At 45.5% G+C, this 11,845-nt stretch overlaps 1 long non-coding RNA gene across 1 annotated transcript; it reads left to right on the top strand.

Annotated features, from left to right (window-relative positions):
• The first annotated feature begins 314 nt into the window (after positions 1-314).
• LOC311034786 lies at positions 315-10,394 on the top strand. The gene is made up of 3 exons (XR_014599632.1): positions 315-423; positions 9,912-10,015; positions 10,245-10,394. It is a non-coding gene; the product is annotated as an uncharacterized lncRNA (long non-coding RNA).
• The last annotated feature ends 1,451 nt before the right edge of the window (positions 10,395-11,845 follow it).

Below are 11,845 nucleotides of genomic sequence, written 5' to 3'. Positions count from 1 at the left end.
CACATGGTGGAGAGAGAACAACTTGTGACTAGTTACAAGCAATTACTGGCCATGAACAACAACCTGACTGGAGACAGAGACCAATTACAGAGTCGTTTTAACCAACTGAAGACCAGTTGTGACCAGCTACAGACCTGGTATAACAACGTGACTGAAGACACAGATTGCCTCAAGAAACTCTGTGGTCAGTGAGATATCACTGTTTTATTCATTGTTATAGCATGTTCATTTTTCTATTCAAAAGTGAACAAAACAACAACATTGGCTGACTTAATCATTTTGTCATTAGAATCACCTGGATGGCAGAAATTTGACAGAGGTTGTTATTACATCTCTACTGAGGAGAAAACCTGGGACCAGAGCAGACAGTGGTGTAGAGACAGACAATCAGACCTGATTGTCATCAACAGCAAAGAAAAAGAGGTATTTTGTGTGTGTGTGTGTGTGTGTGTGTGTGTGTGTGTGTGTGTGTGTGTGTGTGTGTGTGTGTGTGTGTGTGTGTGTGTGTGCGCGCGCGCGAGCGTGCGTGCGTGCGTGCGCGTGTGTATGCGTGCGTGCACGTGCATGTTGTAACCATAGACTGCATAAAATGATTGTTCCGCTGTGTGCAAACCACCATCTTTCAATATCGCGTCATATCCTGTATAATGACACCAGACCATTATTGGTTGGGTAGCTTGTCAATCAAAAGCGGGGGCGGGGAATGAATGCTATTGGCTGTGTAGCTTGTCAATCAAATCACCCCCCCCTTCCCCCCCAGAGCATAACCTACTTTATCGTCAATTTTAAAATAAATGGGACCATAGTTTACCAAAACACATATCATGATGATTTAAAGAAGACTTTAAACGACTGGAAACATATTGTATTTATGACCATTTTTATTGAGGTAAGAAAATCTAGTCTAAAGTTTGTCAAAAACCCATCCGCTTGCGTTAAAATTAATTATTTCTGACAGCAGCAGGGGTAAAACAGCAAAACTACAGGCCATTCATATGAACTGTCTCTTCCGTATTGGCGTCAATGTAAAAATCTCAGGCTGGCCCCTTGGTTGTAACCCATACCACTTTCAACTTAAACGTTATTGTCATATCACATTATTACAGGTTTAAAAGAGTGGGTGACATTATCCGTAGTTTTTGTACAAGCTCTCAACCTTTATGTAACCATGGCACAAATATCACAGATCATGTAACTTCGACTACGCCACTTTGGGAGTTTCGCCCAAAGAATCAATTAAAGTGCTAAAGTAACTAACACAGGTACAACACAGGTTCGTTTGTAATTGACTGGAGCAGAGACGTGCTTCTCAAGGTAATCAATGATATTTATTATAAATGCCACCATAATGTTATCATACTTTTACAGTACTTTAATTAAACAGGTAAATCACAATTGAAATCACAAATAAAAGGTTAAACGGATCAAAAGCACTATAAAATCAGTGAGAGACACAGTCAGACTGTAAGGGGGGGAAGGAGAGGCGGAGGAGTTAGTACAGTGACACTTCAAACACTTCAAACACTAAAAAAACACACTTACACACAATACTAGGTGGGTTAGGTGCACACAAAACCACACATACGCATGCAGTGGACAGTAGAAGGTCTCCCCCACAGTGCGACTGGTTGCCTCCAACTAATGGGGTACAGAAAGGGCAATTAGATACTCATATATATATATATATACAGTGGCATAATCAGTGGCAGTTGGTGATCGATGCAAAAGTAAAATACAATAAAGAAATAACTAAGAAAAAGGGGCAAAGGCAGCAATGGAGGTAAGGAGCGCCTATAAAACAAAAGACAACAGTTAGCCCCCACCAGGCATTATAATTATAAATCAACATACTTCCAAATCAAAATACCGAGCATTAAATACCTCAACAGTCAAGGTCTGTGTCTAGGGCAGGGGCATGGCAGCATACAGTGGCACCAAAGCAGCACTATACTGGCGGGAGAATACAGGGGCCTATAAGTACAGAATAATGTTATAACCACCATACTGTAGGAGGGCACAATCAATACAAAGGCAACTTTACACAACGTACCTCAGATTAAATGAGGTTTGGGCCCTACTTGGCCTAGAAACCACCTCTTGGCCTTTGCTCTGCGCTCAACAGTGAGGCAGAGAGGAGGGCGCCTGAGGAACATTAATACCATTAATAAATACAAAACAACAGTAAACAGTTTAAAAGCAAAACAACACTCCATTGCCTACCTTGCTCAGACAAGCCAGTGCCTACCTACAGAGTCAGAGAGCCAAGGCAGAATGAGTGCATGAGCACTAGGCTTTATAGGGGAGGGGTTAATCAGCGATTACCCACACATGTGTAATTGGGGTGTGGACCCAGAGGCCTGAATGGAGGCAGGTCTCCCTGTTACAACCTACCCCTCCTATTTGTATCGGCGCCCCGACGATAGAAAAAAAAAATGAAATTCAACCACTATTTCCATGGCCTATAAACTGCAGCTGTCATGTTGCTTGTCCCAGGAATCCGAGAGGTTGCAGCCCCATCTACCCTATCCCTCACAGGCAGTGGGAGGTGGTGGATGTTTGCGTGCCTCCCGGCTGTCTCCCGAGTGGTCCGGCGAAGTGACATCTCCGGTGGGCAGGCAACTGCATTAGCGATTACTGAGGAAGCCTCCTCCATGGGTGGTGTAGCCGGTCTGACGTCTCCTGGGGTTGATGACAATGGAAGAACATGAGATTGGCTAGGTGTGGGTGGATGTGCTACCTCACCTGGGGGCAGGGGCTGAGTCGTGGTCCACCATTCACCACCAGCATCTTCCTCTATACTACTGTCCATCGGGGCGGTGTGTCTGGTAGGACTCCCCCTATGTGGGACACAGAAGTTTGGAGGTACTGGTTTAAGCTGTGTACGGTGGACATGCTTGGTTGGACCTGGGGCGGCGAGGGGTGTGATGGAATACACAGCGCCACCCTCTGCAGGTGCCTTTATAACTCTGTACACAGTTGGGCCCCACAAATCTTGAATCTTCGTTCTACCTCGAACACTGTGGTCCCGAAGATAGACCTGTTCCCCCTCCGCAAGTGCATTAGGCACCAGTCGTTCATCATGTCGCTCCTTTCTGCGATGGGCTGCTGCCTGTAGCCGGTCTCTGGCCCCATCGAAGGCAGTCTGGAGGCGTTGTTGATGTTCTCTCAGCCAATCACCGATGGACCCTTCGGTTGGAGCGGTGATCCTACCCAGGAGGAAATCCACAGGCAGTTGAGGTTCCTGACCAAACATTAAGAGATAAGGCGTCTCACCTGTGGATTGATGAGGGGTCGTATTATATGAAAAGACAACCTGGGGTAGATAATGTGGCCAGTCCCGTTTCTTGGCTGGTGGGAGAACTCGCAGGAGGCCGTGTAGAGTGCGATTGAAGCGTTCACACTGGCCATTGCCTTGAGGGTGGTATGGAGTGGTATGGGTCTTTTGGATGCCATAAAGGTTACAAAGCTGCTGTATCAAAGAGCTCTCAAAGTTCCTTCCCTGGTCAGAGTGGATTCGAGCTGGGATCCCAAACTTATAGAACCACTCCTGTACCAGGACACCTGCTACTGTCGAAGCTCGCTGGTCCCTGGTTGGGATGGCCTGGGTGAACTTGGAGAAGACATCTGTCATTATTAACACATGCTCCCTCCCATCTTGGGAGCGCTCTAAAAGGGTGAAATCAATTGCAAGGATTTGGTTTGGCCTACCGGCCAGCAAATGACCCATAGATGTCTTAATAGGGGGCAGGGTGGGCTTGGACAAGGCACACCGCTCACAGTTCTGGCACCACTTCTTGACATCTTCGTACATCCCTGGCCAGTAGCACCTTTCCCTTACGAGCTCTGTCGTCCTCTCAACTCCTTGATGGCCATGTCCCTGATGCAGCTGGTGCAAGATGTCCTTTCTCAAGGACTCTGGCAGGAGCAGTTGATGCACTCCTTCCTCTCCATCAGGCCTGCGAATGCGACGGTGCAAGAGCCCACCCACTTCGGTCATTCGGTCCCACTGGCGCAGAAGCTCCAACACGGGTTTTGACAGTACTTGCCGCTCTGCACGATCCGGGCCTCGATTGCGGCGCCAATACTGATAGAAGATGCCAATCGATGGGTCCTCTCTCTGCAGCTTAAGCAAGTGGTTGGTGGAGTGGGAAGGGAAAGCAGACATGCTCATTTGGGCTACCTGCCGTGGCCGCTCTGCTGCCGTCTGTCTCAGGAGTTCAGGGATGGACGTTCCAGGTAGGACTGCCTCCAAAACAAGGGACCCGCTGGGGGGCCGATACTGCCTGGAGAGAGAGTCGGCATTAACATTAGTGCGACCAGAGCGATACTTGATGGTAAAATCAAAAGCTGATAACTCAGCAGCCCATCGTTGCTCGACCGCCCCCAATTTGGCACTATTAAGGTGGCTGAGGGGGTTGTTGTCAGTCCACACTATGCATTTGTGTCCCAGCAGGTATTCTCTAAATTTCTCTGTCATTGCCCATTTTAGTGTCAGGAATTCAAGTTTCATGGAGCTATAATTGGACATGTTCCGTTCTGAATGATTCAAAGCTCTACTAGCATAGGCTACTGGCCTCACCTTACCCCCTTGCTCCTGTGAAAGCACTGCTCCCAGGCCACTATGACTGGCATCTATCTCCAGGATGAAAGGGAGGGAGAAATCAGCATATGCCAATACAGGTGCGTTAACCAACCGTGCCTTGACGTTGTTGAAACTTTCTTCACAGTCAGTGGTCCAGTTGTCCCCTATCGGCCTCCTGGCTCCCCTCTTAGTCTGTGGGCCAGAGAGCTCATTGACCAAGCGATGCAAGGGGGCAGCGAGCTTGGAGAAACCCTCCACATAACGCCTGTAGTAGGACGCAAAACCCAAGAAGGATCTTAACTCTGACACATCCTTAGGGTGGGCCCACCGTGAGACTGCGGAGAGCTTTTCAGGATCAGTAGCGACTCCGTCTTTGGAAATGATATGACCCAGATACTTCACCTCCGTGCGGAAGAAGCAGCATTTCTCCAGTTTGGCTTTCAGGCCTTCCTCTCGTAGGCGGGACAGAACGGCATCCAGGCGTTGCAGGTGTTCGTCTATAGAGGATGAAAACACTACCACGTCATCCAAATACAGCAACAATGTCTGGAAGTGTTGAGCACCGAATATTCGCTCCATCAACCTTTGAAAGGTGCTTGGTGCATTGCACAGACCGAATGGCATTCGATTAAACTCGAAGAGTCCAAAGGGAGTACAGAAAGCAGTCTTCAGTTTGTCCTTCTCCGACATTGGTACCTGGTTGTAGCCACTTGCCAAATCCATGGTGGAGAACCATCTTGCCCCCGATAGGGCGTCCAAGGACTCCTCAATCCGAGGAAGAGGGAAAGCGTCTCGCCGCGTCTTGGTGTTGAGCTGCCGATAGTCTACGCACATACGAATGCTTCCATCCTTCTTCTTGACGATGACTATCGGCGAGGCATATGGGCTGCAACTCTCTCGGATAACCTGGGCTTGCAACAGCTGATTGATATGTGCTTTAACTGCATCGTAGTCAGCGGGAGGTATGTGCCTATATCTCTGCCGCACAGGCACTTCATCTAAGAGAGGGATGTCATGGGATATTAGATTAGTGCAGCCCAAATCACCCTCATGGGTTGAAAACACAGATTCATATTGCTGTAGGTGAGATCTGATTTTAGGCTGTTCTGACTCTGGAACAGCACTTAAATCCATTGAGTCAAGAAGGCTTCGTACATGGCTTACCTGGCTTGTCTGAGAGTTCATAGTGGCTACCACCGTTGCCCCATCTGACTCCCGACGGACCTCCTTGACACCTGCAGGTAAACTTACAATCTGGGCCTGGCTCAACTTGCCTATGGGGCAACGACGGGGGAGTTTGATGCTAGTGGCTCCTACATTCACCACAGGGATGTAAGCTGTACCTCTAATTACTTTAACCATTGCAGGTGAAACTAGGAGGCCGGCTGGGAGAGAATCAATTTCCATAAGAGGCTCAAAAAGTGCAGTGGTCTGTGCGCTGAACAATTGCTGAGCACAAGTGGTAGCCACCAACTTAACAGTACCCCCCAAAATATGAACTGGATGCCTGCCCCTAACCTTGACTGTCCCACTGCTGCGTTCTGCTGGCTGCTCCTGGACTTGATGGCAATATTGGAGAGCTTGTTGCAAAACCTCTGGGGCCTGTGTCACCTGAGAGAGGGTAAAAAGGGCAGGGCCATACTCTACAAATAACTCATGGTAGCATTCACGAAGGATATTCATACCCAAGATACCAGGCACGTTTGTGGTAGGTAGAGAATTGGGCTGGTCTTTCACAATCAGAATGCCTCGTTTGGATATTGCTCTACCCAACACCTGAACATCCAGCACTACATACCCAATGTACGGGATATCGAGACCATTAGCGGCCGTAAGCTGTAACCACTGACAAGCATTAAGAGTTCCTCTGAGGTTTTGGCAAAAGAATGTTTCGGTAACAGTTGACACCATTGACCCAGTATCTACAAGGCATTTTACGTCTACCCCCCCCCATCTGTACCACGACATGTGGGCATTCCCCTACTAATTGTGAGACGGTCTCAGTACTCACTTGACCCTGATGGCTTGAGCCGTTGATTGCCCCCTCTGAACTGTAGCTCGGCAGCACAGAGGGCGTCAGTTTTCCCCCTGCTGGCTGTTGGAGGCTGCCCGACGCATGGGATGGTTTGGAACCTGGGAAACTACTCTTTCGTTATCGCACACAGTGGCAAAATGACCAGGCTGCTGACAACGCCTACAAATTATTGGGCCATTGTGGGCAGGTTGAGGTCGCCTAGGGGGGTTTTGCAATACTGAAAGTGCCTCAGTAATCTCATTCAGTTGTTGCTGTTGCTTCTTAAATAACTCTTTCAACTCAGCCAATTCACTGTGGTGACTGGAGGTGTTTCCTATACCTTGGGGCACCCTAGAAGTTTGAATGGCACAAAGGGAAGGAACTGAGTAACTCCGAGGCCTACCTTCAGCTGGTCTTCCCTCCTGCTCCCACCTGAGGGCCTCGCTCCTAACACTCAGCAGTGTGGCATTGGGATTGGCACGGACCGCCTGCTTCAATGTCCTACGTAAAGTTGGGTCATGAACCTGCTCTACAAACTGATCTCTTAACAAGATGGCGGAATTAGGAACACCATTAGGGGCACCCCTTACGACCCTTTCCATCAGGCTGAACAAGGCATGAGAATATTCCTGCAAAGACTCGCCTTCCAGCTGCTTCCTAGAAAAAAATAGCTCTTGCAATGAAACATAGGATTGAGAACAGGCATATAATTCCTGCAGGATAGTTAAGACCCTTTCAGGATCCTCCCTCTCCTCTTTAGGCCTATATTTGATTTCATCTTTAGCCTCTCCGTCTAGGTGGTCATAAATAAAATAGGCTTGGTCAATTGGGGCTAGGTGTCTGGCCCGCATACTAGCTTGGACTTCTTCAACCCAATCCATTACTCCTATACCAATATTACCACGGAACGTGGGGCACTTTCTTTCTCTAGGCACATAAAGAAGACGCTCTGGAGCCATGCTGGAGGAAGTAGAAGACCTAGAAGCAGCGTTAGTGGAACCTGAAGATGCAGGAGTTGAGGCCGGTACCTCCGTACGCTCTCGTGTGAGACGTTCATTGTCAGCCCTAAGCTGTACAACCATGTCCCTTAGTTCCTGCAATTCCTCCTCCATCCCTACAAGTGTCCAAGAGGTTAGAAGAGAAGGCAATTAACAGTCTTGATTGTTGGGTTCCGTCGTCCGATGGACCCTTCAGCTGCCAATCCAACTGCTTTGCCCCTTTTCAAAATACTATCAAGATCACAGTGAATATTCCAAACTTAATTATATGGGAAACAATGAAAAATGTAAAAGCAAAGATCAACCAACTGCTCAAAAACTTAACACGTCTTTGCTTTACAAGTCCTGCCGACTATCGCCAAATGTAACCATGGCACAAATATCACAGATCATGTAACTTCGACTACGCCACTTTGGGAGTTTCGCCCAAAGAATCAATTAAAGTGCTAAAGTAACTAACACAGGTACAACACAGGTTCGTTTGTAATTGACTGGAGCAGAGACGTGCTTCTCAAGGTAATCAATGATATTTATTATAAATGCCACCATAATGTTATCATACTTTTACAGTACTTTAATTAAACAGGTAAATCACAATTGAAATCACAAATAAAAGGTTAAACGGATCAAAAGCACTATAAAATCAGTGAGAGACACAGTCAGACTGTAAGGGGGGGAAGGAGAGGCGGAGGAGTTAGTACAGTGACACTTCAAACACTTCAAACACAAAAAAACACACTTTCACACAATACTAGGTGGGTTAGGTGCACACAAAACCACACATACGCATGCAGTGGACAGTAGAAGGTCTCCCCCACAGTGCGACTGGTTGCCTCCAACTAATGGGGTACAGAAAGGGCAATTAGATACTCATATATATATATATACAGTGGCATAATCAGTGGCAGTTGGTGATCGATGCAAAAGTAAAATACGATAAAGAAATAACTAAGAAAAAGGGGCAAAGGCAGCAATGGAGCTAAGGAGCGCCTATAAAACAAAAGACAACAGTTAGCCCCCACCAGGCATTATAATTATAAATCAACATACTTCCAAATCAAAATACCGAGCATTAAATACCTCAACAGTCAAGGTCTGTGTCTAGGGCAGGGGCATGGCAGCATACAGTGGCACCAAAGCAGCACTATACTGGCGGGAGAATACAGGGGCCTATAAGTACAGAATAATGTTATAACCACCATACTGTAGGAGGGCACAATCAATACAAAGGCAACTTTACACAACGTACCTCAGATTAAATGAGGTTTGGGCCCTACTTGGCCTAGAAACCACCTCTTGGCCTTTGCTCTGCGCTCAACAGTGAGGCAGAGAGGAGGGCGCCTGAGGAACATTAATACCATTAATAAATACAAAACAACAGTAAACAGTTTAAAAGCAAAACAACACTCCATTGCCTACCTTGCTCAGACAAGCCAGTGCCTACCTACAGAGTCAGAGAGCCAAGGCAGAATGAGTGCATGAGCACTAGGCTTTATAGGGGAGGGGTTAATCAGCGATTACCCACACATGTGTAATTGGGGTGTGGACCCAGAGGCCTGAATGGAGGCAGGTCTCCCTGTTACATTTTGATAGGAGGGTACATGTACAATGTCAATATACAGTATATGTATGGAGCATGGTCGAAATAGAAATAAAACAATTTCAAGAAATTGCAAGTGTGGTTGCAGCCATCGGGAACCATATAATCATGTTTTGAATAAAGTTACAAATGGTCGAAAATCTAGTTATACGGAAATGGCCGTGGCTTCATTTTGATCCCACGAGGATCAAGAGTTATTTGCAAAAAACGTAAAGTGCGCTGTTATAGTGCCTCGATGAGGTCCATGTGTTCCTTTGTTCTGCATTATGCCACTGGACTGAACCTCTCTAAATGTGGTAACTGTAACCTTTACGGTTTCTGAGAAAAACATACCTGAATGGAAACTGTCACATTTCCCCGGAGGCACACATTGTAAAATGTAATAAATAATGATAAATTAATCAATATAAATTAAAGTATAATTGTCATCACTTAGCAAAATACAAGCACAGGATTCTCAACAAAACCTAGTTGATTTGACATATTATGACTCATATGTGTGTGTACTATGAAAAATGTGGGAGGAGTAGTAGTGTGCCAAACTTTTTTTGGTAGCATATAGGCTATACTCTACTTTAATCGACTCTATTATACTAATAAATAAATAAAAGCCTATTAAGAAACCACACTAATGGGGGACATATGCTTCTTGTACAATGCTTCTTAGTGGAGACACAAATCTATTGTACATCAGTAACCACCAGCTTTTCTATCCAGGACTTTGTTGCCAGTTTCAACAAGAGATTGTGGCTGGGTTTGACTGACAGAGAGGAAGAGGGTGTTTTTAAGTGGTTGGATGGAACAACACTGACCACACCAACGTAAGAGTCATTTTCACTTTATATAAATTGGTCTAAATTAAATGTTATTATAAAACAAACCCACAACATTGTCATTAAGGCATTATTTCTGTTGTCTACTCCACTATCCAGCCAATTTGCATCTAATATCTAGAATATCATTTGAGTGAGGTCATGATAACAAAACAAAATAAAATACAATGATCATCCTTGTAAAGGTATTGTAATGAATGTAACGTTCCTTCTCCAGGTACTGGGAGCCTCGTCAGCCTGATAACAATGGAGGAAATCAACACTGTGTTGAGTATTATGATGGGTCTCATCCTAACTTTCCTGATAAAGGATGGGATGACAGACCGTGTTCTGTTACTAAAAACTGGATCTGTGAAAGAGTTGTGAGCTGAAACCATCATGTTCACCATGCATCAGTTAGCTGGTGTGTTGGTACAGCTACATGATGGCTGTGTTTACATGTGGTAGTTTGTGTGTTTGCTTTGGTTTGTCTGTTCCATTTCAATAGCAAGTGTCATGTAGATTTAAAGTGTGTATTATTCTTAAACCAGTGCAGTAGTGTGTTATATTTAATACAAATAAACTATAAATATATATTATGACACTGTAATTAGGTTTCGAGAGCCTATCAGGCTTCGAACCCTATTACATCTCTACACTTTCATTATTATTATTATTATTCTTCCGCCGGTTTTGCCAGTTCTGGCCTAACCGCCTGGTCACTTCTTATGAAATTCGGCAATATGGTAGAGGGCTATGCCAAACGGCGAAAACCCGAAACTCACAACCATTGGCCAAAGGGTGGCGCTGTAGCACTCAATTGAAAATGCCAACTTTGAACAGGTACAGCTCATGCCCTGTTCGACCTACAGCCATGAAACTTCGATACACACATGCGTCTCCTCATGCCTAACAACTTTCACTGTTTGACTTTTGACCTCTGACCTTTAGATCTCCCACCATTTCGAATTCTATGAAAAGCAGTAAAAAAGACTCTTCCTTCGTACAGATTGAGCAATCTGTACGAAACTGTATACACATGAACTTTGGACCAATGCCGACAGACGTGAGCAAGCGGATTTTCCATAAGTGAAAACGTTAAGCTTTTATAAGCCAATGAAAATTGCAGTTTTATGACAATTATTCATCTGCCCCTAACACATACATGCAGACTCACATTTGTTTGACACTTTGCAATATTGTAGAGGGTCCTTCCAAGTATCACTGAAACCAATCTTACTCCAATAGGTCAAAGGGGGGCGCTATAGCAATTTTTTGAAAATGCAAACTTTAAACAGGCAAACGTCATGCCTCGTTTGGCCGACAGCCGTTAAACCTGCTTACACATGTGCCTTGACTCATGAGGAACACATGTATCACTTTGACCAGTGAGCTCTGCCCTTAGATTGTCTGCAATTTTGAGCAGTTTGAAAAACATTTAAATCCAGGATTTCTGAGCAATTTGCATGAAAGTGTGTCATGTGTGTGAACTCCCTTTTCACTAGTTCAGGTCTGTTGGCCCAATAGCTTGATCGCTTAATCATCTGCCTTGAAAGCACAGGGTTGCTGGTTCGAATCCCACCTCAGGTAGAATTCATTATAATTGCATTGCACACAACATGACTGTATCAATGAATGCATGTGCAATTGTTAACCAGTAAGCTCCGCCCTTAGATTGTCTGCAATTTTGAGCAGTTTGAAAAACATTTAAATCCAGCATTTCTGAGCAATTTGCGTGAAAGTGTGTCATGTGTGTGAACTCCCTTTTCATCAGTTCGGGTCTGTTGGCCCAATGGCTTAATCATCTGCCTTGATACCACAGGGTCGCCGGTTCAAATC

This window comes from Gymnoscopelus microlampas (assembly GCF_963454915.1).
Source record: "Gymnoscopelus microlampas genome assembly, chromosome: 19".
Lineage (NCBI taxonomy): Eukaryota > Metazoa > Chordata > Actinopteri > Myctophiformes > Myctophidae > Gymnoscopelus > Gymnoscopelus microlampas.
The sequence above is the reverse complement of the archived record's forward strand: the minus strand, read 5'-3'. Positions and strand labels throughout refer to the sequence as shown.